This window comes from Podarcis raffonei, chromosome 4, assembly GCF_027172205.1.
Source record: "Podarcis raffonei isolate rPodRaf1 chromosome 4, rPodRaf1.pri, whole genome shotgun sequence".
Classification (NCBI taxonomy): Eukaryota; Metazoa; Chordata; class Lepidosauria; order Squamata; family Lacertidae; genus Podarcis; species Podarcis raffonei.
In genome coordinates, this window is record NC_070605.1 from 69,873,887 (window position 1) to 69,900,285 (window position 26,399).

General features: G+C 43.0%; 1 protein-coding gene across 4 annotated transcripts in view; it reads right to left on the reverse strand.

Annotated features, from left to right (window-relative positions):
* TBL1X (transducin beta like 1 X-linked) overlaps positions 1 to 23,454 on the reverse strand; it is a 128,850-nt gene extending 105,396 nt beyond the window's left edge. For 3 of the 4 annotated variants that reach the window (XM_053387259.1, XM_053387260.1, XM_053387257.1), the window contains exon 1: positions 21,869 to 22,334. The gene's annotated coding sequence lies outside the window, so the exon portion shown is untranslated. Of the gene's footprint in view, positions 1 to 21,868; positions 22,335 to 23,351 lie in introns of those variants that run through there. The other variant, XM_053387258.1, reaches the window with a different exon arrangement.
* Between the last annotated feature and the right edge of the window lie 2,945 nt (positions 23,455 to 26,399).

Here is a 26,399-nt window from a genome sequence, read left to right on the forward strand (position 1 = left end):
TTCTGAAGGAAAAGAACTGCAGCAGACTGGTGACTGTCTCTGGTAATTAATTAATAACAGGGGGCACAGAAACAAAGTAAAAGGCAAAAAGAAATAATGCAAGAATTGCCAACCACCAAGATTTATTACACTTCCATGTGGTTTTGGAACACTGGCTTTCTTCTCCAGGATGACACTAAAAATAATAAAAAATTAAACTCAGCTATAGGCATATAATTAAATTGTATTCTGTGTTACATAAAATGTAGCTATTGTGGAAAACAATAGAGATGTCACCAAAACAATTGTGCATAGTGTGTCAACACAATAATAAAAACACTTTCTAGGTTCATCTGTACATGTTGCATTAATCTAGGTGGACAATTAGGGCTCCACTTTGTGCAGAAGCTATCTCTCTGACTCATGGAGGGTGATGGGAACAGTCATTGCCAAGGGGGAGCTATCATGCTTGTCCTCCCTCTCCCCCCGCTGATTCAACACAGAAGCATGCCTGGCGAGGGCTTGGGTCTTAAATATATCCTACAGCCTGCACGATAAGAAATCCTGGGTCGCTTCCACAGAACAGTGAGCAAAAAGAAAACAGCAGGGCGGCAGTGGGCATTCCCTCAGCAGCTCTAGCCAACTGGAGTGTGAGAGGTCTGGTGCAGCAGGGCCTGCAGAAGCACAGCAGCATACTTGACAGCCACCCAAGGTCTGCCAGCAATGGGACAGCCCTTCCTTAGTCGCATAATCAGCAGCCCGCTCATTGGTAAACTCCCATTTGCGTCCTGAAGCCAAGAAATGCTGAGAGACCCGTTTCTGCTGGCATCCAGCAAAAGGAAGAGTCTTGTGGCACTGACGCGTTGCTTGTGGGCTTCCCGTAGGCATCTGATTGGCCAGTGTAAGAACAGGATGCTGGGTGGCAAGGGAGGGAGGATCTGGGAAAGGTGGCAAGTATTGCATGCCAGTGCAATACAAGAGCAAGCCAAACAGGCCTTGAGAGGAGGCAAGAATGGAAAAGGTGTGTTATGGCAGGTCAAAAACAATGACTCATGTGCCACGTTTTTATCTTAGACTGGCTTGGGCCATACATCCAAGAAGATGCACTGTGCTGTGCTAAAGGATCTGGCCCATAACAGCCAACAATGTGCAACCAGCGGAATGCTAAGCAGGCAGCCTGAGGTGCAGAGTCACAGCTGTGGAGATGGGGGGCCGGGAAGGGAAGTAGAAACTAGATAAGAAACAAAATCTCCTCTTTTTATTTTTGGTACAGGGATCATTTCTATTAAGAAAACAACAACCACATGGGCTGGGTTGGATCCATAGTGCAAGGGGATGGAGGAGACTCATCTGCTTTTAACATTTTTCCCCCCTGATATAAATCGTGCCTTACTCCCCCATCACCACCACTACTTGATCCACTTACCAGCTGTGGAGCAACTCATGTCTGGAAAATGTCAAGAACGGGAAAGCTTTACTACCCCTTGCCCAAAGCGACAGTCTTGATGTGAACTGGAAACCATCTCAATCAGGGCAGAGAAGCCTCTCCTGCCCCACTCCCCACCGATTACATCCCACAAGGAACCGTATCTTTCCTGAGTTCTTTGGTACCAAGAGACAGAGCAAGCCAAGAGAGCACCACAGCGTTTTGAGCTGCTGTTTGCAGCCTTTGTTGCATTCCTCCATCCCAAGAAGGGATGGAGACACAGAAAGCCAAGCGTATAGAAGCTGGGCTGAACAGCAAGTTAGGTATCTCTTAGGCATCTCTGAAGCAGGTTCGTCTCCCCATCCCCACCTGTTGCCCAAGTGTGGCTCTTAAGACATAGAGCAGGGGTAGGGAACCTCAGACAAATATGTTAAATGCTTCCCTCCTGGGATTCTCCCTAGGAAGCAAGTCCTCCTAAGCCACATGTCTCACCAGCCCACTTTGAGCGCATCTGCCTGGCTGGAATATGTCCTTGAGCTCTGATAATGCCTCTGATAATTGTCCTGAAGGATGTGTGAGAGCATGTAGAAACTAATCTACTGTACTAATGTAAAAACTGTACTTGCTGCTGGGTGGCAGGGATGATCTGCTCTACCAGCTCCTTACTCTCTTGCAATTCACTCTCTCCTTCCCCTGTACACACAATTCTGTAGTTTCAAGAGGATAGAAGGACAGGGCGCCGGGGTCAGTTCTTGGTCTGATGTGGGAAAAGATGAGCCCAGCAACATGGTTAGTTTCTCCTTCCTTCCTGCATCCCAAAGCAAAATGAAAGGGAAGGGAGTGGTAAAGATTTCCCTCTAAAGACTCTTAATTTCAGGGCTGTGGATTTGAGCCCCACATTGGGCGAAAGATTCCAGCACTACACTAGATCAGTGGTGTCCAAACTTTTTTCAAAGAGGGCCAGATTGATGAAGCGAAGGGCCGTGAGGGCCAAGAAGAAGAAGAAGAGTTTGGATTTGATATCCCGCCTTTCACTCCCTTTAAGGAGTCTCAAAGCGGCTAAAATTCTCCTTTCCCTTCTTCCCCCACAACAAACACTCTGTGAGGTGAGTGGGGCTGAGAGACTTCAAAGAAGTGTGACTGGCCCAAGGTCACCCAGCAGCTGCATGTGGAGGAGCGGAGACGCGAACCCGGTTCCCCAGATTACGAGACTACTGCTCTTAACCACTACACCACACTGGCCAACCATAGCTGATGAGCTTTTTTTAGGATTGAACTGCCACAGGGGCCTGATTAAACCGACCGGCGGGCCGGATTAGGCCCCCGAAACGGACTACATTGTCCTCGTGGTCCTTTCCAAATCTACGATTCTATGAGACTACCTCCACCTCTTTCCCCTTCCTTCCATTTTGTGGAAAGCTCAGACTTGCTAAGGTCACTCCCTCAACAAATCTCTTAATCCAAAAGTTCTAAGGCAGAAAAGAAAAGCATTCTGCACATACTCAAGTGCATATGCTCGTTTACTTTAATTCTATACATGCCCACTGAGAAGTAAATGTGCATATAGGACCCTGGAACAACGAAAACTCTGGAGAGCCCCAGCTTCAGAAATAAAGCCCTAAAATAACCGTTCTGTTCTTATTTTACTTATTTATTTTTAATAATTTATATACTGGCTATTTATGTATTTTCTAAGTAGTGCTCTGCTCCAATCAGTAACTGTGGAAGGCTTGTTCCCTCCCTATCTCCCTCATGCTATCAGCTATCAGGGTGCAGTTGTCATTACATTTTAAGTGTGTGGGAGATATTAACTCCCGATTGACTTATCATCTGTTAATTTTTATCTAACAGGGGTTGTTGTTGTTAAACCAAAGCTAAGTGAAGCTGACTTTAAAGAGTGTGACACTCTGTGCAGGAGTTTTGTTTTGCATAAAACACACAAACATTTCTATACTCCACCCGAAGGTCTGGAGAAGAAAAGACCTGCCTTTCTCCAGGAATATAGAAGTCCCCATCCTTGCTCAAATGAACTATCTACGCACCTAGGAAGTTTAGAACACATTCATACCCGTAAAAGCAGCGCGCACACACACAAAAATCACCCAATGCAAAGAACAGCATGAGATAGATATGCTGCTGTTCACTTGGAACAACCAAATTCATTACTGCCAGTACTGAAAACTGAGAGGTACAATAAGCTCTGAACACCCACTTACCTATCTGTTAATGCGATTCTAAAATTTGCACTCCTTTAACATCTCATTAATAACATCTTTGTTATTCTGGAAGCCTCCTGGGGATTTTAGAGGACTAAACTGCAATAAACCCAAGGTACATAAATGAAACCTATTAAGGCCTTCTCAGTCAATAAAAGCTAATTGGATCAAACAATAGCAATGAACCACGGATAACCTTTGCTTGTGAATAGCAGAGGTCATCATGGGACATGCTAACCAAACCATTGTAGGAGGGATGCAGTTTTGTACTTTCCCCAAAAGACAGAAGGCAGCAGAATGTCATATAACCACATGGCGGAAGGCAAAAATTCAACCTTAGTATCTGTTGCTAGTAGCATTAGCCCACTCACTGACCTCTTCGAGCAATTCCAAAGTACATCAGCGAGTTTAGGTGTGAGGGCAAGATTTATAAATACTTCTATATCTAGCAAAACTACAACATTGATGGAAGCTGTGAAAAGCACCTTTCAGCAAAAGTCAGGTGGGTGGTGGAATCGTAATCGTAATCATAATTTGTTTATATGCCTCCTATCTGACTGGGCTGCCCCAGCCACTCTGGGTAGCTCCCAACAAAAAAATAGTAAAAGTACAATACAACAATTTTCAAATATGATTTTAGATGGTGAATTTGATGTGAGTTTTACCGTATTTCCCTATGGCACAGTTCATCAGTAGGATACATGAGCAACATACCAACTGCAATTATTGTTAAAATCTTTGCTTAACCAGCAGGAAGCCTTTCCAGCCCCACACTTTGGAGAACAATTTTAGGAGCACTTCCAAGAGCAGTCACTTGTACTGAGAAAACCCTCAGCACACAGCAGGTGGGGAACCTGTGGCGCTTTAGGTGGACCCCAACTCCCATCAGTCACAGCCAGCATCAGCCATGGTCAGAGATGATGGGTGTTCTAGTCTAGCAACAGCTGGAAGGCCACCCCTGCTTCGCAGCATTTTAGTAGACTCTCAATTGACTCTTATTCTTTTAAATCTCTCTCTCTCTCTCTCTCTCTCTCTCACACACACACACACACACACACACTGCTGTTAAAATCATCATCCGGTAAATGCAGACACACTGAAGAAACTAGAACAATTTTAAGCTGCATGCACATAGAGTCATATTCATTTAAGAAACTGACTTTCAAAAAAATATTCTAGGAAACTCTTGTGGTTCCTAGAAGTCTACTGCTTGTATCTCAATGAGAATGTTAGGTGATCAGCTTTCCAAGCACTACCAGCGTACAGGTACCTCTGGTTACTAATGCTTCTGGTTAGTACACTTCAGGTAGCTGCTCCTGGTTGCAAACTTTGCCTCAGGATGCGAACAGATATCGCGCGCAGTGGGAGGCCCCATTAGCGAAAGCGCACCTCAGGATAAGAACGGTTTCAGCTTAAGAATGGACCACTGGAACGAATTAAGTTCGTAAACAGAGGTACCACTGTACAGTCAAAGGACAGCACTGGGTGTGCTCCAGGACAAACTTACAGTTCACACTGACACCCAATAACTTGGGCCACATGAACCAATGATGTAGCAATTATGGAGCAATGGGGTCAGCTAAGAAGTGCTCCCACCACATCTCATTCAAACTTCCTTCCATCTCTCTCCCCGATACTGAGCATTGAGAAAGCCAACAACAATCAGCGTCTTGGGAAACAGCAACAACTTCCGTTATCAAGTTGTACTATCTTTATTTGGAGCAGGAGTCCTAGAACATGTTCTGCACTGCAATGGAGCTTCATGACAGACAAACTAATACAGAAACTGCCTTCCCTCAAAGGTAGAAATTTATAATTTAAAACATTAAGACCATATGGAGTGCTAAGTTGTCAAAATACAAACGCTTTGGTAATAAAATATTTTTACAAAATTAGCACCATCTAACAGATTAATTGATATATCCACTCCTTCCCCTTAAAATAGCTGCATGCTATCACACTGCTTATTGGAAAGCGTCAAACTTAAAAAGAAAAAAAGCAGTCCTCGCTGCAGAAACCACCATCTGTTGACAGTACTTTGTGCCTTGGTACCCATGGAGTAACAGGACAAAACCTAATTTATGAACACTCTGAAATGGCAGACAGCCCACAACTTCAAACTGGTGCTTTGCTAAGCAAAAAATAGCTCCGTTCTCTGTTAGACAGTCTCATAACACAATAACCTAATAGTGTGATCCTATGCATGCTTATTCAAAAGTAAGCCCCACTGAGTTCTAACCCCTGGGTTAGAATGTAAGAAGAGCTGAATTAGGTCAATGGCCCATCTAGCGCAGCATTCTGTTCTCACAGCAGCCGACCAGATTGCCAAGGGGAAGCCTGCAAGGCAGGACCTGAGTGACACTCTCTCCATTTGCAGTTTCTAGCAACTGGCACAACTTCCCATTGTCATTAGGCAGGTGCCTTCCTGTACTCCTCTCAACCCCTAATAAAACCTTTTCTGTGTAGCCAAGCCTACTTAAGACGTGCCAAGTGTATTTTAATCTGTGATTTTAGCTTAAAATGTATACTTTCAACTGCGGGTTTTATACACTTTGCTCTTTTATAAACTTGTTTTTAAACGTTGATCGTTACTGACAATTTTAGCGTACATTTTCCGAACTTTGTAAGTCGCTTAGGAGGGTTTGTTTACAGTTAAGCAGCATACAATTTTCGTCAAATAAATAAATAAATAAATAAATTTAGAGGCATGCTGCCTTTTACATATGAATGTGATATTTGATATTTCTCAGTATGTGTGGGTTTGCACAATAATAATAACTTATTTATACCCTGCCCATCTGGCTGGGTTTCCCCAGCCACTCTGGGCAGCTTCCAACAAAATATTAAAATACAATAGTCTGTCAAACATTAAAAGCTTCCCTAAACAGGGCTGCCTTCAGATGTCTTCTAAAAGTCTGGTAGTTGTTTTTCTCTTTGACATCTGGTGGGATGGCGTTTCACAGGGAGGGCGCCACCACCGAGAAGGCCCTCTGCCTGGTTCCCTGTAACTTGGCTTCTCACAGCAAGGGAACTGCCAGAAGGTCCTCAGCACTGGACCTCAGTGTCCGGGTGGAACGATGGGGGTGGAGACGCTCCTTCAGGTATACTGGACCGAGGCCGTTTAGGGCTTTAAAGGTCAGCACCAACACTTTGAATTGCGCCCAGAAATGTACTGGGAGCCAATGTAGGTGTTTCAGGACCGGTGTTATGTGGCATAAGACCTAATCTGTAAGATTTTAAAGCAGGAGGATGGCCAAACACAGATGCGCAGAGATGGAGATATGAAACTGGCATGGCTATATCTTATTCTTGGACTGTAAAGCTTGTGTACAAATGTCAGCAGGAACAGCCTAATGTTCTCTTCTATGGAGTACCTCCTCCTTGCCTGTGACAAAGGGTTATCTAAACTGGAAAATGTAAAAAAGAAAGAAAGAAATGGAGATGGCCTAAGCCTGCAATTTTATACAGAAATGGTGCAGAAACTCCCACCAACTTTAAATACATTCCTCGTTCTTCCTTTGTAGCTCTGGCTTTTCCTTGCATTCAAGCTGGGAATGCGACGGAAAATTTGCACATTGCAGACTCAAGCTATGTCTGCAAAGGGAGATTCCGCATTTGTAGAAACAGCTTGAGTTCAAGTTGTGGCTGCAAAAGAGGAACCTGCTGAAGTGACCCCTGAGAGGTGGGCCAGTTCCCCACCCGATATATGCATTTTCTTGGAAATAAGTGTCCCCGATCTCAGTGGGACCTGCTTCTAAGCAAATCTGCACAAGACAGCACCACCAATACTAGCTGTAATTTAAAATCGTCACTTTAATAATGGCTCTTTTCAAGCTCTGGCGAGAACATAATTTTCATAGACATACAGATTTGTTCAAATCAAACTTGGGCATTAAAAATATTGAACAAGAATTAGATAATCACTCAGCACCTTGGTTTAAAAACTTGTAACTTTTGAATAGCTGTTGGTTTCTGTGCCAAAAAAAATACTTTGCATCAAAAATTTATTAAGCTTTGGGATTTCCACTACAAAATGGATCGAACGGAAATTATGTGAATAAATGGGAACAAGATCTTAGTACAGCCATTCATTTTTATTTCTGGGAATATGTTTGTAATAATAATCTTAATATTATTATTATGTACCAACATGAGAGAAACCCATTTCAATTTAATCACCACATGATATATTATCGCAAGAAATTACATGAAATAAGTAACTGTGTACAGCAATTTGTGCTGGAAATATTAAAAAAGAACCTATTTTTTTTCCAGATGTGATTTACTTGTCCAACTGCAGCAAAATTTTGGACTAGCATCCATAAAACTGCTAAGGAAAGTACAGTACTAGCTTACTGGAGCTCCATTACTTATATTTTAAATGCTATTTATTATTTTATTCAATGCATTTACATCCTGCCTTTGAGGATAAAACTTTCACAAGCCAACTTAAGAGTAATAAATAAGGTTTATTAAAAAAGGCATTAAAAGCAAAAACAGTAATTAAAATAGCAACAACTAAAACATGAAAACAAATAAAGTGAACAATAAGAAGCTGAGCAAAATAACAATATTTTAAAGAACAATCAACTGTCTTGCAACACCATAAAATATATTATGATTTCGTGGACTACCAAAAGACTTTTTGTTGATTTTGCTGCAAGAATCTAACAGACCTACTGCTCTGGGAAATAATGTTAAAATCTAATTAAAAGCCACCAATGAGGGGGGCATACAAGCCATCTGGGGAGGGGATTCCAAAGATGTGGGTCCACTACCGAAAAGACCCTGCCCCAGGTATGGTTCTCGGCAGTGGGCCAGAGAGCAAGACCTTCAAGGCTGATCTCAGAGCAGGCTCATGAAGATCAAGGTGACCCTAGTGCCCTGGTCCCAAACCATTCAGGATTTTAAAAGCCAAAAACAGCACTTTAAATTGAGCCCATAAATAAATAGCTAACTAACTATTGCAGCTGGTACAGAATTGGTGCAACAGTGATTTGAATGCCTGGCCTCAAGCATCCTGGCAGCTGCATTCTGTATCAGTTCAAGTTTCTAAACTGTCTTTCATAAAGGGAGCTCCACATAGACAGCATTTCAGAAATTTGGTCTGGAGGTAACCAGGATATGTAACTGAAACCAGATCCATTTTCTCCAGAGAGGCCCACAGCTGGCAAACCACCAAAATTTTAACTATATATAATAATCACCACTAAGACGACATAACTTGCATGAGCAAGTCATTACTGTAAAATTAAAAAGTGATATTAAGAACTTAAGAAGAAAGGCAAAAGTGCAATGGCTTTGTCCAGCCTGGGCTTCCTTTATTAATTACCAGTCAATTAATGCTCTGAACTCTACAAACCTGTCAGTTTCAATTTTTACTAAAATATGGTTTAGCATATTCAATGGCTCTCTCGTTGTTCTTCCCTTTTGGGATTCTGTATATTTGTATGTACAATGCACTGCGCTTTGGCTGATGGGTAGAACACATGTGCTAAAGGAGAATAAGCATAGTCAATAAAAATGTAATATATATAAAAAAAACTGGTCTGTAAACAGCTGCTAAGCGTGTGTGTGTGCGCGCGTGTGTTTGTGTGTGTTTTAAGTGTGTTTAAAACAAACCATCGTTAACATTAACCACAGATTGTTGGTTTGGATGACACTGCATGCTGCTGCTAGGCAAAAACAGAAGCAAAGGCTTCTCTAAACTCCTTAAAGCCACAACTATGGAGAAGAGGAGCAAGAAACATGCTGCAGCTTATTCTCGTCATGCTAAACTATCGTTTAGTGTGACAAATGAACCAGGCAATTTTTAAAATGATTGTTATTGCATATTCATATGACCTGAAAGCACAATTTATATGATGATTTATAAAAGGGCAGATAACTGCAAACCCATGTCTGTATAGACCAACTCACTCTAACCTCTCTCGCTCTCTGTGTGTGTGTCTTTGTGTGTTTACATACATACACAAGTAGCGCAAATAAAATACATGCAATTAGTTTGCCCCCTCTGCTGCTTCTGGTTTCACTCTTTATTTGGGAAGGTGACATAATGCAGAGAGTTTTATTCTAACTTCCGCTTTGTACTAGTTTTCTGCAGACAAGGAATTCTACATGCAGGGAGCGTTCTAACATATAGTACAGCCTCTTACAAGTTTATTTATTTTTCTGAATGCGTAGAGGCATTCTACAAGGGTTACTCACGCCCCATCCGGAAAGCCTAAAATCAGAGGCAAAATTAATGGTGCTAATTAAACTCAAGCATGGGGTAAGGGCTTGGGTGTTTGTTTACATATATTATTTTGCATTCATTTTTCATTTACTAAACTAAGAGGCAACGCTAATCAACACTTATCTTAAAAGGCTTCCCAAACATTAATTAATTCTCTTAGTACTCCGGTAAGAAAGGTGGATAGGAAAGTAATTTAAATGCCTTTATAATTGCCAAGTTGTGAAAGCTAGCACCCTACTAATCACCTTGTTAAGATTATATGCTTCCTTTCCCACTCTTTTTACATGCAGCTATTGAAATTGACTTCAGTGAAGAGAGGTGTTTTAACTCTGGAGTAGTATGAAATTATTAGCAAGCCCCATAACATAATTGCTTTGCTTCAATAAGTGTGCAGGTTGGATGGCAGGCCCCATGGCTCAGGGATAAAGCGTGTAATAAGTCCTTCATTCAATCCCTGCCATCTCAAGTAGACAGAAAAACGTTCGGATGAGACACTGGAGCTGCTGCCCACTGGTGTATATAATATTTGGCTAGATCAGGTATGTCCAACAGGTAGATTGTGATCTACCGGGAGATCACTGGCTCCCCCCAAAGAAGCTCAACAACTTTGCCCTCAACCCAGATCACTGCCAGTTTTTAACTCTGTGAGTAGATTGCAGTCTCTTGGGAGTTGGCCAACCCTGGGCTAGGTGAACCAACTATCTGACATATTCATACGTCTCTCTCCAATGCAGATATCTCCCTCCCCCCAAACACACCCTTTTTTGCACTTCTAGTGCTCAGCTTCCCACTAATTCTTACATGTTCACAACCTAAAGGTAATCTTGTACAAAGATCCAAAACACCTTACGTCATCTGGTGGGTTTTTGTTTCTCACGCTTCAGATTTAGATGTCCAATATTTACCATCCACAGCAGCTCTGGAAATATGGGTGTCTTGGTTTATATTGGTGTGTTACCACTTCTTTCCTTTTCATTTTGCATATGGTACGATGCGACAGCCTGTACTTTTGGGTTGTCAAAATAAAATTAAAGAAAACGCAAGTAACAATAATGTGGGCAGCTTTCCCCCACACACACACTTGTTGTTCACAGTCTGCCAACACTCAACAATCATTGAAATTACGTTAGGGAGACTTTTTGTGGACGGGTAGGTAGATTACTACTTGCAATTAAAATGCTGGTGTTAATGCAAGTCAAGACTGCATGGATAGCAGTCATACATGTATCTCACCCCTGAAACAAAATCAAGCCAAAGCCAACCGGAAAGTAGGAAGGAGGCCAACAAATGACTAAGGTACAAAGCAGCTGCCAAACTGGCAATAAAATTAGTATATCTTTATAATAAACAACCGAGGCCCATGTTTTCACCTCAAAAACAAAATCCGCTGTGTACATTTCACTGTACACCATGAAGCTTATTGCTTTTGGCAGGACTTTGTGAATCAATGTGCTGTAGGCTACTGGAATGTGTTAAAATCAGCATAAACTCATCACAGTGCTTTTCCAAGCACAAATCTTATGTAAGAGTTGTACTTGCGCTAATCAAGATAGCACAATAGCCCTCTTTCATCAGTAGCATCACAGTGCAAAATTATTCATTTCCCAAATGCTGAGCTGTAAAATACTTGTGTTTTTTTTATGGTGAACTACACAATGTAATACTCTGCAGAGTGATGTTCTGTGGGGCAGGATTAATGAACTGCTGATAAGGCTGGATTATGAAAAGGAACAGGAGTCCATAAGTAAAAAAAAAAAATCCCCTGTAATTTGCTTCATTTCCTTCCCAAACAAAAACAAAATTAAATTAATTTTCCTTTCAAAAAAAAAAAAGAAACAGAAATTTTGTGTTGTGCTGTATACAGCTTCCTGTTTTATAGGTCATTAATAGGTCTTCCTCCCACATAAATTAGCATTTGATATACCCTTTTGCAGGCTTAGACTGCTAGTATACCCTGGGGATAGCAAATGGAACTTACGTGCAGTTGCAAAAAAATTTAAGATTTACTTTTGAAATCACTTCTTCCCATGGAATCAATGTCAAATTTTAATTAACATGCCCATTAAATTAGCGGATTAAAGTACACTGGTCTGTTTATCAAGATCAGTTGGCTAATCACTCAATGTGATTCAATTACTTTGGCCACCAGCATACATTAGGACTGCCATGTCTCACACAGTAAACTGGGTAATTGTTAATTTTACATACATTAATTTAATTCTGCACAAACGCTAAGTATTTGTTGCTTAACACTGAGGCCAAGCGAAGAAGAAATGGCCCGGGTCAGGTAGTTATTAAGCTGCCGTTTGCACATTTACAATGACAATTATGTCTTAATTTATCAAAAGTAGCAGGAGCATACTCCATCTCCTATCGGGCTTGCAGCTCTGCATCAGGACAGAGCTATGTATACAAGACAGAATTCTCATAAGTTTTCATACAACTCTTTTCTACCTTCTAGCTCAGCAAAGGTGACATTAGCCTGGTCACTTCCTGGAACGGAAGATGTCTGCAGCTCCAGTGGAAGGACCTGGCACACCAAAACCTTCCAAAGACCAAAGGCTACCTTCAACATACAGAGCACAATGTTTTGGGATGCTGGGCCTCAAGGAAACTTCAAGTCTGGGACACAGCCAGGCAAGCCACCGTGTATGGTGCGTTCTCAGATTTCAACATGGAAGAGCCTTTCATTCCAGGTAATGAGTGGTTGCATTGTCCTACGCTTCACAGAAGCATGCCTTGCCAAAACCTAGGGAAGGGGGCTATATAATACCACATGGAGCATGCCTCAGTTTTGTAGCTTCCAGGAGTGAGCATGAACGCTATGGAGCTGTAGCTAAATGGGAAGGCTTTGAGCACTGTTCTCCTTGTTTGCTTAGCTTCCTTGAAAAATATTTCTTGCTACTCAAAGGGTCAGCTTCAGACCTAAATGGACCCTCAGAAACCTGCCTGCTGCTGGGCCCCTCTCCTACCTCAGTGAGGCTCTGGTGGTGGCAGAGGTGCGCGTACCTTTTAATTCTCCAAAATGTCTTGGAGCGGGACATCAGAATGGCTAGGCACACAGCTGCCCAAGGATGACAAGTGTGGACAGAGAACTCCAGAACTCCAGAGAACTTGTTTTACTACCCAAAACCTGGGTCTAATCTAGTTAAGAGTACATACATGGTAGGGCCTGAACACTATTCACAGGTGGACAAACTAACAAAGTCTGCAGGTGTACATGGTCAACTGAAGTGACTTCAAAAGGGACAAGGCAGCCTATCTACTGTAGGCCTTCAGAAGCATAGTGGAGGGCACAAAGGGATGGGGAGACAATGTCTTAGAGCCTAAAATGGTGGAAGAAATGTTTCCAGTTCCCTTCTTCCCCTCGGCTGCCTGCAGAGCTAGAAATTAACCAGGCACCAGGTACGTTTTGTGATTGGCACGGGTCAAATTGCGACCACATGAATGCCAGTTTGATGACGGGGGAAAGCAAAATGCCTTTTCGAGAAGGATCTGAAACATTTTCATTGAAGCTTGAACTTGTTTTATCCTGGATTGTTTTATTGGATTTTTAATCGCTTTTAGATTTTTTCTTTAAAGTATAAAGCGGTATACAGTGGTACCTCTGGTTGCGAACGGGATCCGTTCTGGAGGCCTGTTCGCAACATGAAAAGAGCGCAACCTGAAGCGCCGTATCTGCCCAGGTGCGCAGCGCGATTTAGCGCTTCTGAGCATACGCAAGCGGCGAAACCGGGAAGTAACTCTTTCCGGTACTTCTGAGTCGCCGTGGGACGTAACCTGAAAGAACGTAACATGAAGCAAATGTAACATGAGGTATGACTGTACAAATGAAATAATAATAATAATAATACCCATTGCAGGAAAAGCACCTAGACATTCCATTGTGGCGACCGTAAGTTGCCATTTGGCAATTCGATTATATATCTTGAGTTTCTAACACTGAGTGCTTTTGCCTCCAAAGGCAGGCCTCTACAGAGCGTTTGAGGATCACTTAGAAGATGGGACACAGTGGGAGGAAGCTGCCAAAACTGGATGTAATTCAGCTGTCCTCTGGCACTCCTTGTTAAGGAGATCTTCCTAAACCTCCAGAGAGGTTTATGGGATGGATATGTGCAGGCAGTTGTACAGAAAAGACACAGAAAGCTTTTCTTCCATGTACTTCCGTTAACTTTCCCTAGAATTCAAGGCTACATGTGAAAATGTTGTAATACTTATGAATTAAGCTTATTAGCCATTTCTCTGTAATGTACTCAAATCAGCATACAATAAGACGAAGTAACTAATCTATTATTGCTGCTGCTGCTGCTGATGTTGTTTTGAGAATGGCCCCTATATTCTAGGCAGCAGGGACAGTGAAGGGGCAGAATGTCTCAGTGTGTTGTTATTTACTGGGGTTTAAGGGCAGTGACATTAGGAAAAAAACCTCCACAATGGTTTTTAATGGCTAGGAAACATTTCTGCCCCGATTTCAGGACCAAGTGATTTCCAGCAGAGAGCTTGGCAGAGTCTGCAACATATTTCAGCTTCTTTGTTTTAGAATGAGCTGGCAGTGGCTGACCAGGAAAGGGATTTTGAGGTTGTGGTGGGGAACAGCTGGATGAAATCATCACCAACCAAACGATGCGAAAAAAGGTAAATTCCATCCTGGAAATGAATTTGAAATAAAACTGGTTTATGCAACCTTCTTATCAAGACTTTCAACACTTCTTTCCTTTCCCAATGCCACAGAAGACAGAATCGGGATTCAAGATAACATTAACAGATTGGTAGACTGTAGACCCTCTTTCATTCAATGTTTTTAAGCAGAGGTTGAGCGGCCATTAGTTGAGATTCCTGCATTGCAGGGGGTTGGAGTAGATGAACCTCAGAGTTCCTTCCAACTTCGAAATTCTATGATTCTATAAACATGATTACCACACTCTACCCCAAACTACGCCCTACAGCACAATTTCTGTGCTGTATAGTTCATGCATGTTGCCATGTGCCAGGGGTGAACTGAAACACTTTTTATTCCATTTATTTTGGCTAAATATTAAGAAGTGTTCCAAAAATAATAATTCTTAGAGAAGTCAGATAAAGTTATAGGACCAGTGGGAACAATCCCAGGCATGCTTGGAAGTAAACCCAACTCAACCCCCGTAGGGTTTACTCCTGAGTGAACAGCATGGAACTACTATGAGGTTTTGCTGCTATATATTTTGATACTATACATTCCCCTTAAAATTTCTGTATTCTCAGTTAAAATACAGAGATGTCAACATTCTCCCTTTGCAGTATGTCATGGTTTTTTTGCATTTTCAGGATAACATAATTCAGTAGGTGACTTACAGTGGCCCTCAAAAAGAGATTTATTTATACAGGAAGATTCTTTACTGTGTTCACTGTTTTATACAAATACTGTATAACAGTTATATAATAAGCAGTTCAGAGAGAGAGAGAGAGAGAGAGAGAGAGAGAGAATGAATACACATCCCATAGTAATATTTACCCTTCCATATATTCCTCTCAAGAACTAAAACAAAAAACATTTTGCAGAGCAGGCAATTATTACTAAAAGGAAAAAAAATGTAGTTCCACCACAACTGTTGTTGTTGTTGTTCTTGTTCAACCAAGTTGTCCAAGTAGGCCATTTGATATAAACCTATAAATTGTACCCATGGGAATTGGGTTCTTACTGTAAGGAGGTCAGCTATTTCCTTCTAACTAAAAATAGGCAACTGAAGGAAAGAGACTCAATTTACTAGCTGAAAAATAGTTTACAAAATTACTTCCATCTTGCCTCATGATAAAAAATATGGAAAATATGAGACTGCTCACAAGAGTCAGAGGCAGATTTCTGCTCCCCCGTACTTCAAATAAGGCTGGAGCACAACCAGAATGTACATTAAAATAGTAATGAAAACTACGAACAGCCAAAAAGTACAAGGGAATATGCCAGAAAATGTATTCTTTTCCCAGGGAGAATGGTCTTGGCAACAACAGAATTCCAATGCGGATTTTTACCACCACTCCCACAAAAATAGTGAGGCAATATGATGGGGAGTTGAAATGAGTGGGCAAAAAAATGTGCCTTGTTCCATGTTTTATAACAATACTAGACAGAAGTTGCCACTCCAGATAGGATGGGCTACAAAATGTAGGTTGACCCTTGGTGGCAGGGTTGAGGAACCAGTGACCATCCAAATATTTCTGGGCTACCAACGCTGGCTGGGACTGATGAGAGTTGGGAGTCCGACAACATTTGGGGACCCACAAGTTTCCCATCCCTGCTTTATGGGGTTCACTTCAGGTTGGCACATGAGTCTACAAGTTTTGGAAAAGAAAGGTAGCAGAATCTCAGAGGTATGTGGATTGGTCAAACGAAAGATATCACTTGAAGCCAACACAGCAATTGAAATACAGTAATGTGGAAAATAACTGACATTTTACATTTGAAGTACATGCAAGTGTGAAGGAAAGAGTCCAAATGGACACTGCTCTCTAGACATTGGCTGGAAGCCACTGGTTGAAATATATACTTTAGGACCCACCCTATTCTCTTGACAGTGATTTGTTTTCACCGTTTTCAGTATTTTTTATTTGTTGTAACCCGTCCTGGGACCTTCTGGGGAAGGGTAGGCAAGAAACTAACAAACAGCAACTACCCTGGCAGAAAGAAAAGCTCTTCAGGGAGGTGAGATTACAGTGGGAAAAGCAGTGTGGGCAGGGATGGTGGGCAAACATTCCTCCTGCCACCACGTCTCTGCCACAAATCATCTCCACTAGATACCACTTTTCAGAAAATAAATGGTGGCTGGTGGTTTGCAAAGAGAAGTTACCCGGCGACATATTGTTCTAGCTTTAGAGAGCAAATATGGCTGTGTTGCGTTTCTAGTCATAAAATCATAGAACTGTAGAGGATCATTTAGTCAAACCCTCTGCAATGCAGGAATATGCAGCTCTCCCATATGGTGACTGAACCTGCAACCTTGGCTTTATCAGCACCAGCCTCCCACCAGCTGAGCTATCCAGTCAGAGCATCATTACGGTCTTAAACAGCTCCCACCCTATTACTGCTATTCTGACTATGTGATTTTGTTAACATTTCCTACCATACAAAACAGCTAATGTCAGGGCCACAACAAAGCTTCCTTATCAGATTTTAGTGGGAGGAGAGTTCTATCCTGGATCTATTTTACCCTTCCTGAAAAGGACCTTGAAGCCAACTGGAAGCCAACTGCTATCACACAGAAGGTCAAGTAAAAACCCTCCTTCCGTCAGGAGCCGGGCAAGGCCATTTTAGATTAACTGCAGTTCCTGAACCGCTTTCAATGGAGCGCCACATAACATGCAGTGAAACAGGTATCCTAGAAGGTTTACACAGGTGTAAATGATGGTAACAAGATCCTGTTCATAACGGATTCCTCCCACCATGGCATCTATAAACAAGTTTGGAGTGAGGTAAAGATCTTGATGGGGAATAAACACACCAAGTTCATTATCCTGTACCATTGATTCAGATTGTAGAAGACAGGTTATATTTATTATGCACTTAATTACCATCGCGACTGGATTTAAAAATAAAAATTCATACAAAGCTACGCAGTCCTGGGCCTTCGGGGTTTACTTGTAGAAGCAAACAGAAGCTCAGGAACACAGGCCCATTTCTCAAACATATACCATAATAATAGTATAAGCTCAGATGTAAGTACAGTCATACCTTGGGTTACAGGCGCTTCAAGTTGCGCGTTTTCGGGTTGCGCACCACACCGAACCCAGAAGTACCGGAACGGGTTACTTTTGGGTTTCGGCGCTCGCACATTCACAGAAGCACTAAATCGTGCTTTGTGCATGCGCAGAAGCGCCAAATCGCAACCCACGCAGACGCACAGATCACGTTAGCAACCCGAGTGTCCACTGTAAAGCAGAACCCCAGAATCCCCCGCATTATCCTTTGGGAACACGACTAACCCCTCTGTGATCTTGCGCTGCAAATACAATGAGCAGAAAACCACAAACATATCCACATGTAATGGTCCAAATGCTATAAAAATGGAAAGCAAATATATTTATTACAGTAAGCAAGCATAGCATGTAAATGTTTCCTCAGAAACTACAATGAGTTTACACAAAGCAACCTAAGCCCTATTCAGGCATTCTTGATCCGTCAGACGAGATGAGAAAGCAAGGGCAAGAGTGCCAGTTCCACCAGCCCAGCCACCTGATTTTCTAGGGTTCTGAGTTGCTCAGGAAATAAAGGCAAGATATATAAACATAACAAAATAAACATAAACAAAAACATTTGTATGCATAGCTGAGGCTTCCTTCTTCAGAAGTTATACCTCCAGCACACAGAGGGCAATGGCGACCAGGACAGGGCACAGAGGTAGCTCGCCTCCACTCTTCCTCACAACATTGAGGGATTTCAATTTTGTCAGCCTAGATAGCTCAGTTTGTTATAGCATGGTGCTGAGAACGCCAAGGTTTGCAGGTTCGATCCCCGTATGGGATGGCTGCATGTTCCTGCATTGCAGGGGATTTGACTAGGGCCAGGTCAGCAAACTTTTTCAGCAGGGGGCCAGTCCACTGTCCCTCAGACCTTGTGGGGGGCCGGACTATATTGGGGGGGTGGTTACGAATTCCTATGCTCCACAAATAACCCAGAGATGCATTTTAAATAAAAGCACACATTCTATTCATGTACAAACACACTGATTCCCAGACTGCCTGCGGGCCGGATTTAGAAGGCGATTGGGCCGGTTCCGGCCCCCGGGCCTTAGTTTACCTACCCACGGACTAGGCAATCCTTACAGTCCCTTCCAACTTTATGATTCTCTGATCCGGGCCTATACAGGCAAGTGGAGAATGCCTTGGAACTCTATGGTCTCAGACATAACTTGTTCTGAGGGCACTATGGGATTGCAATCCCAGCACAGCCCTTATTAACAACTTCAGTATTAAACTGGATTGGCTGCCACTGTTATTGCCGGTGCCATGTTTATGGAATTTTCACCATAGAGATGACATTCTACTGGTGAATATGCCCATCCTTTCTTATGAACTGGGCACTTGGAACTTCTCCACAGTTGCCACTGGTATTTTTTTTTTAACTCTCCAAAGATAAGACAAGTAGGTCTGAAGTTTAATGGAGCAGCATCAGCAAACTATTGTTTTAAGTAAATTCACCCTTTATTTAACTTTATTTAAAGTTCAAAGGGTGCTGGGCTAGATGAGCCCTGGGCCTAAACCTGCAGGCTCTTCTTGTTTTCTTAAGGATGTTAGCTTAGACCATACAGTTCTTTTATTAAAACCTCTGCCAATTTAATGCTAAGAAAGATCCAATATGTTTTCAATATTAAAGTAGACTCGTTTTCCAAGAGTGATCCAATTTGTTTCACCATTCCACTCAAATTATCATGTGCACAATATATGTTCTCATAAGGTGGAAGGCCTTTGAAACTTTGTGCAGTGCAATACAATGTTTGTTTACTTGGAAGCAAAGAAGACTTATTTTATAGCGGAGGGGTGGGGAACCTGTTGCCCTCTAGATATTGCTGAACTCCAATTCCCATAAGTCCCAGTCTGATAACCAATGGTCAAGGATCACGGGAGTTACAGTTCAGCAATGTTTGGAGGGCCTCAGGTTTCCCATCCCTGCTCCAGCTGAGTGAGTTGAGGATCACAATCATTGACAAAAGATTAAAAAAAAAAAAGATTCACAGTATACTTCTATTCATGTATACTTGGAAATAAGTCCCATCGAATTTAATGGAGCTTGTTCTCAGGCAAATGTGCACAGGATTGCTTTCTGAGGGATACACTGGAGGTAGCAATGAGCTAAACTGACAGCTATATGGTACTATTTGATTTAAAATATTTATGAAATCATAGTATTGCTTACATACTCTGCAGTGACAAATGAAAACAAGCTCTCTTCAGCCACAGATAATCATTCAGACAAACCCAAGGTTAAAATGATACGAGACTATAAACAGCATCATTCCAGCAGCTTGGGTAAGTGAGTGGCATTTGATCAAGCCATTCACACAAAGCTCTAGTAGTGACCCAAAATAGCTAGCAAGAAGCTAAGGCTAGAAGACCACTGGGATTCACTAAACATGTAAACAAACCTCCTGCACACTGGCTGTTTTGGAAAAACCAGAAAATTAACAACCTCAGATTTTCCTGTATGTATTGCATAATCGAGGCCATGGTCTTGGGACACACTATGTTTAGGATCACAAAAAGATAGATTAGAATTCCATTTTCCAAGTCTCCTTAGGTGTGGGCTAAAGGAGGGGTGTAAATCCACCATGTGCAGTCATGTGGCAAGAAAGGTTTAATGCATTAACCTTGTCTCTGCTGTAGGAAAACACTTGGTTTAAGGTTAACTAATAAATGGGTCAAGGTAGGAAAGATGTGGCCTTAAATCTGGCACAGAAGTAGTTCTGCATGCATGACTTACTTTCTGTTTTTTCTTACTGGAACAGCATAGGTAGCATTTAAGAACATTATAAAGCGAAAATGCAATATACAAATCCTATTTCGCCCTCAGTATTTATTATCACAACCATCTGGCAACACAACAACCTTTTATCTGGCCGTTTTCTTATTGGCTTATAGGGCAGGAGGATCTTTATCTTGTGAATTTGTAAAACCAATGTACAAGCAAATATATTGTAGGAGCAGCTTCTAAAACACTTGTCTGAATATGCTATGCTCTTTGAGAGGATTATATATGTATACTGATACAGATATACACACAACACACACATACATATACAACGTCTTGCAGCTGTACATCTTAAAGAAAACTTTTGAGAAGGTGGGGGAGGGGCGTGCCAGGCATTTATGTGTCTTGAGAACCCAGTATGTAATTAACTAGGCCAAGGGGTCATTAGCTGAGCACCACTCTGCAACAACAATTTGCCCTCACACCCAATTAAAATCAAAATATTAGGTCAGCAGCTTAGATAAAGGAATAAAACACAGTTTGTGCGTATGTAGACAAGATAAAAGGGGGAGACATAGCAAATGGTGCTGGTAACATTAGCTAGACAGGGGCAATTATTAAAAAAAGGGAACACTCCTAGGATGCAACAGGTTGCCTTTAAAACACCCACAAACATAAACAGGGCATTGGTTGATAACACAATGCACCCTGAATATTCCCCCTTACTGATCAAAGCATCCAGTTTATGGACACTACTTACTACCCAAATCAATGGAGAGAGCAGATCCCCTTTGCTGGAGCAAACCTGCCCCTCCCCCCTCCCACTCCACACAGCAATGAACTCCACAGCTTGCTGATTCAAGCCCTGGAGATGAATGGGATTCCCTTCCCCCACGCCGAGGCTTATGCAAACTCCTATCTACACCATTTTACAGTGGGGCGATCTCGCGTCCCCCTCCCCCCACCCACCCAACTTAAAAGGCACACCCAGCACCCTAGTTTTTGCCCACCCCTCTCAACAACAACAACACCTCCAGATCGTCTGAGACACCCCCCCTTCCCCCACACACGGCAGGATAAAGGCGAGAGAGCAGCGAAGGCGGGCGCCTCTCTCTCTCTCTCTCTCTCCTTTCCCTCCCCCACCACAGCCAATACTTTTCGACAAATCGATCCATTCGGAGTCCAAAGCACAGAGCCCGAGCCTCTTTTTCGAAAACAACAAACCGTTCGGGGACTTACAACAACACACACAACCAACCAAGTCACCCTGGGGTGGGGGGAAGGGGGGTGCCAAGAAACACACACACATAGCGCGGAAAAAAACCAAAATAAATAAAAGAGGGAGAGAGGGAAGCCAGGCACCTCCGTATGAGGCGCAAACACACCACAATAACAACAACAACAACCCTCCCAAGAGCAACAATGCTGCAAAGGGTGGGGGGAGGGGTGGAAGCACGAGGAAGTTGGGAGCCACGCTAGGAAACATGGCAAACAGGCGCCGAGGTGCACATATAGATATATATAGACACAAATACACACACACACGAAAGAGAGAAGCCCCCCCCCCGGCAACTCACCTCGGTGGGCGCGCGCCGAAGGCCCCGCTCGCGCTCCGGGCAGCAACAGCGGGGAAGCCTCAACTTCTGCAAAAGCACACATAAGGCGGGCGGACTTCCTCTCTCACTTGCACTCCATGGTGGCGGCGGCGGCGGCAGGACTGGCACTCCTCTCCGGCTCTGCCCAGGTCCCGAAAGCGTGCAGGCCGGCGACGACGGCGGCGGCGGCGGCAAAGCTCCGGCAGCCCTCGCGCGCCCGGCTCTCCCTGTTTCTCCTGCTGCTGCTGCTGCTCCACATATACACCACACACACAAGCGCGCGCACAATACACACACACAACCGGGCAGCGGGGCCCCAGAGGAAGTTCCCTGGGAGGGAGTGGGGCGAGGGCAATGGAAAGTTTTTTTTTCTGGGTGCGGAATGGCGGTCAGGAGGTGCTGCTGCTGCTGCCGCCGCCGCTCGCTACTTCATAAGCAGTTGTAGGGCGCTTGGGGTGGTGGGTGTAAGTCCTAGGAGTCTTCCTCCCCAGGCACACACACACACACACAGGGAGGCGAAGCAGACAAACACATGCGGGGGGGGGCAGCCCTTCGAGACAGCTCCTGGAGGGAGGTGGGGAGATCCGCATTTGGATCTTAACGCACGGGGGGGGGGGCGGGTGTTGTGTGCCTATATTTCTGCTCGGTCTTCGTGATTTGCAAACCTCCCCTCGGAGAGAACACCGATACCTACCTCCAAACATCCAACCAATGCCAGCACCAGCACACTCCCCCCCCCCCACGGGATGCTTGTGTGTCCCGAAGTAACTCCTCAGTCACTTGGAGGGGATTATTGAAAAGGTTGTTTTGTTCCCCCGAAAACAAAACACACACAGCAACACCCGCCCCTCCCCCGCTCCGGCATTCGAATGAAATGTTAACCCCCTGGAGTCAGCAAAAAATGGACCAAAGGTAGAAAGGAAAGGAAAGAAAAAGCAAAGCCTACGTTTGCTTCGTGGCTGTATCCCTGTCAATTGTTTTTTGTTTTGTTTTTTCCCCCCAGGTCAACATTATTTTCACTGCGATCGGTTCTCAGGGGGAGGGGTGGAAAGGATCATGATTGGAACAGTTCACCAGGTTTTTAAGTCGACGAACAGAACTAAATTTAGCATCTACTTTCCGTCATTTACATAACTACAAAGAAGTAATGCCCAAGACTCCCCTTTAAGCTGCCAGACGGATCCACTCTTTTTATTTATTTCTAGTTTCTCCCCCCCCTTTTTGTAAAGTTATTTCCTCTTTGCTGAGCCACAAAGTCCCGCACCGATTTTGTCTCATTTTAAATGTCACCTAGCAATGGAAATCAGAACACAATGAATGCTTTTGCAAATAAAATGTTATATAATTGGGAGTTCACCTAATAAAGACAAGAAACAACACGTAATATATTCCCTATATACTTTCTTGGTGATTTAAAACCACTGCTTCTATGCAATCATTATACCACATTAAAATATGGACTTACACTGTCTCCATAATTGTGATTCAGCAGAATAGGTTTTATTGTATATGAGTTGCCATTCAGCCCTTTTAAAGCAGATGTTGATGTTCTTTTGTATTAAATTAGCCCCCCTTTCCTTATTTTTCTCTAGGCTCCTACAGCTTCATACTGAGCTATATAACATTCAATCCGAAGGGGGTGGAAAAGGGAGCAGTACAAAAAGCAATGCAAGTAAATGATGCAACATTGCCCTGGTTACATGTGCCTCCCATCCCCCAACCTCTTACTGGCGAGAGTGCTCTGTTTTTTCCGCCTGCAGGGTCACATTGTGGCTGATTGATTCTCCTTTCGCCTTGCTCAGTCATTCAGATTTGGAAAGTAAATAACAAGTTGACATCATTACAGCTCTCTGCATTACTGTGACACATTCTTCTGCTACCACACACTCTAGATTAGCTGCGCAGAGAGGAAAAAAACCCCCCTCATGCTTTAAACGTGGGATTTGTTGATTACTGTGGGAAGGCAAAGAAATTCAAAAAAACTGCTAGGATCAGAAGTGAATACGAACATATGGCTGGCGTGTGTAGATTAATGGGGGGGGGGGAATAAGGAAGGGAGGGCTAATTTTAAGGAGCTAGTATGATATAGTATGATAGTATGATATAGTATGATAGTAAGGAGCTATTAGAGTGTCATACTAGGCCTGGGGAGACTAAGGTTCAAATCGCTGCTCATACATTAACTTTACTGGGTCACCTTGGACTGCTCACTATTTCTCAGCCTAACCTACCTCACTGGGTTGTTATGAGGATAAAACGGGAAAGCATGTAGAAGCGTGTATGTCACTTTCAGCTCCTTGAAGGAAAGGTGAGGTATAACTAACGATAAAATAAACTCTGTGAGTTTCATTCACATTTACTTGGAGGCAAGTCCCGTTGCTTTCAGTGGAATTTGCTTCCAAATAAGTGTGCATAACCTTACTGATATGCAGCTCAGGCAAATATTAACCATATATCAATATTAGCATGTGTCTTAGGTGTGATGAAAGCTCCCGTATGGAACAGCCCCCTGGCTGTAGCTTTATGAACAAAAAATATACGTGCAGATGGGATCATCACACAGTTCCCTAATGGCAATTTGTATAAGCTCTGTGTATTTTAAAGGATGTGCTCTCACTGATCACCTCTCAGGTGCTAAATGGTCCCTCTGGCTCAAATGTTTCTTTCTCTGCATGACGGAAACAGCAGTATTACTCCAGGCAGATCCACACCAAACATTTAAAGTACATCCAACACACATTTAAAGCACATGACTTTCTCCCCCCCCAAAAAAAAAATCCTGGAACCTGTTGTTTGATTTAGGATGTAGAATCTGATACTTTTGAAAACACAATGTATATAATACTATTGCCATTTCATAGCAGCTAGTGTCACATGCACATAAATTGGGTGACTAACAGGCAGCCAGGGATCTGATCTACCCCCTCCCCAATAATATTTCTGTTGCCTGTAGCAACAACAGCAGCAACAACAACAACGTTTTAACAGTAGACATAGGACTAACATGGGTGGAGAGGCTAATTACCTTTTCCTGAGTCATCTGTACAGATCAGCTGAAGAGGAGGATGTTTGCAGATGTGCAACGTGCTTGTTAAAAATGTGGGATGTGGTCACCCATTTCTGACCACGCAACTGCTGGCATGCTGCCCTAGGAAAGTTGGCCAAGGGTGAATGTGGCTCCCAGGGCAAAAGAGAAAAAAGGGTTAGCTGCCCTGATAGAAGCAAGCAAAGAACATTAAAATATGGGGGCACAATTCTTGGTCTTGTGCTGATTCTGCCCACTGGAGGGTCATATGGATAGGACTGCAGGTTCTTGGTGCTTGAACACAGAACAATCTAGGAGAATAGGGATGCTGTTGTCATAGATCAGTGGTAGAATACATGCTAGGGTCTGAACATCTGCAAGGAGAAGCCCATGTGCACAAGCTTTCAGCTATGAAACAATTTTGGGGTGCGATAATAATGATAATAATGATAATTATTATTATTTATTTATACCCTGCCCACTCTGGGCGGCTCCCAACATAAATAAAAGCACAATAAAGCATCAAACATTAAAAATCTCCCTATACAGGGCTGCCTTCAGATGTCTTCTAAAAGTTAGATAGTTGTTTATTTCCTTGATATCTGATGGGAGGGCGTTCCACAAGGTGGGCGCCACTACCGAGAAGGCCCTTATGCAAATGTACAGAAGGAACAGAGGTGGAGCCCCATAGCCCTGTTCTACCTGCAATTCCCCTCCACACGTCACACACATGAAGGCAGTTTCTGTTATTTGGATATCAGTGGGGCTGCATTCCAGAAAAGGACCATGCTGAAGCAGAAACCCCTGATGGGATTGCCCTGCCCCATGTGATGCAGTTATTCAGATGATATGAGGCAGCATGGGAGTGAGCTGCCCTGGCAAACGTATGAACCAAGCCCGTGTTTATTCCAGGCTTCTAAAATGACTGCTTAAAAAGAATGCTTCCAATGATGGCAGTAATACCCGATCACAGCCCCCAGGCTGAAAACCTGTGAGGGCTTTTGACATATGGTTGGCAGCAACACGAATCCATAACATATGGTGTCAGCGGTGGAATCTGTGACACCCACATTATTTAAAATTAGATCCTTCAAAACCTTAAAGTGTCTCTTTGTGTGCTTAAGTAGAAACATGATCATAGCTCTGCGTACATGGCATTCACAGAGACTTTTTATTTTTTTTAAAGTGAATTAACTTATCACTGGAAAACGTGTGCTATGGGTTTCAGGAAGTTATAAGCAGAGAAGGGGACAACATGCTTCAGCATTTACCAAAGAGCACAGAGGAATGCAAAGAAACAGCAGCTTGTGAACTTACTGCCAATAACAAATTGTCATGACATAACACAGAGGCAGCCAATAATGTCTGAAGCCAAACCTGTCAGGGCTTGTTATTTTTGAAAGACTCAGTACCTATATGGTTAAATTAGCAGGCACATTAGGGAGGACTTCAAAAAGATGGCTGTCTAGGAGACGCATGGGAATAGCC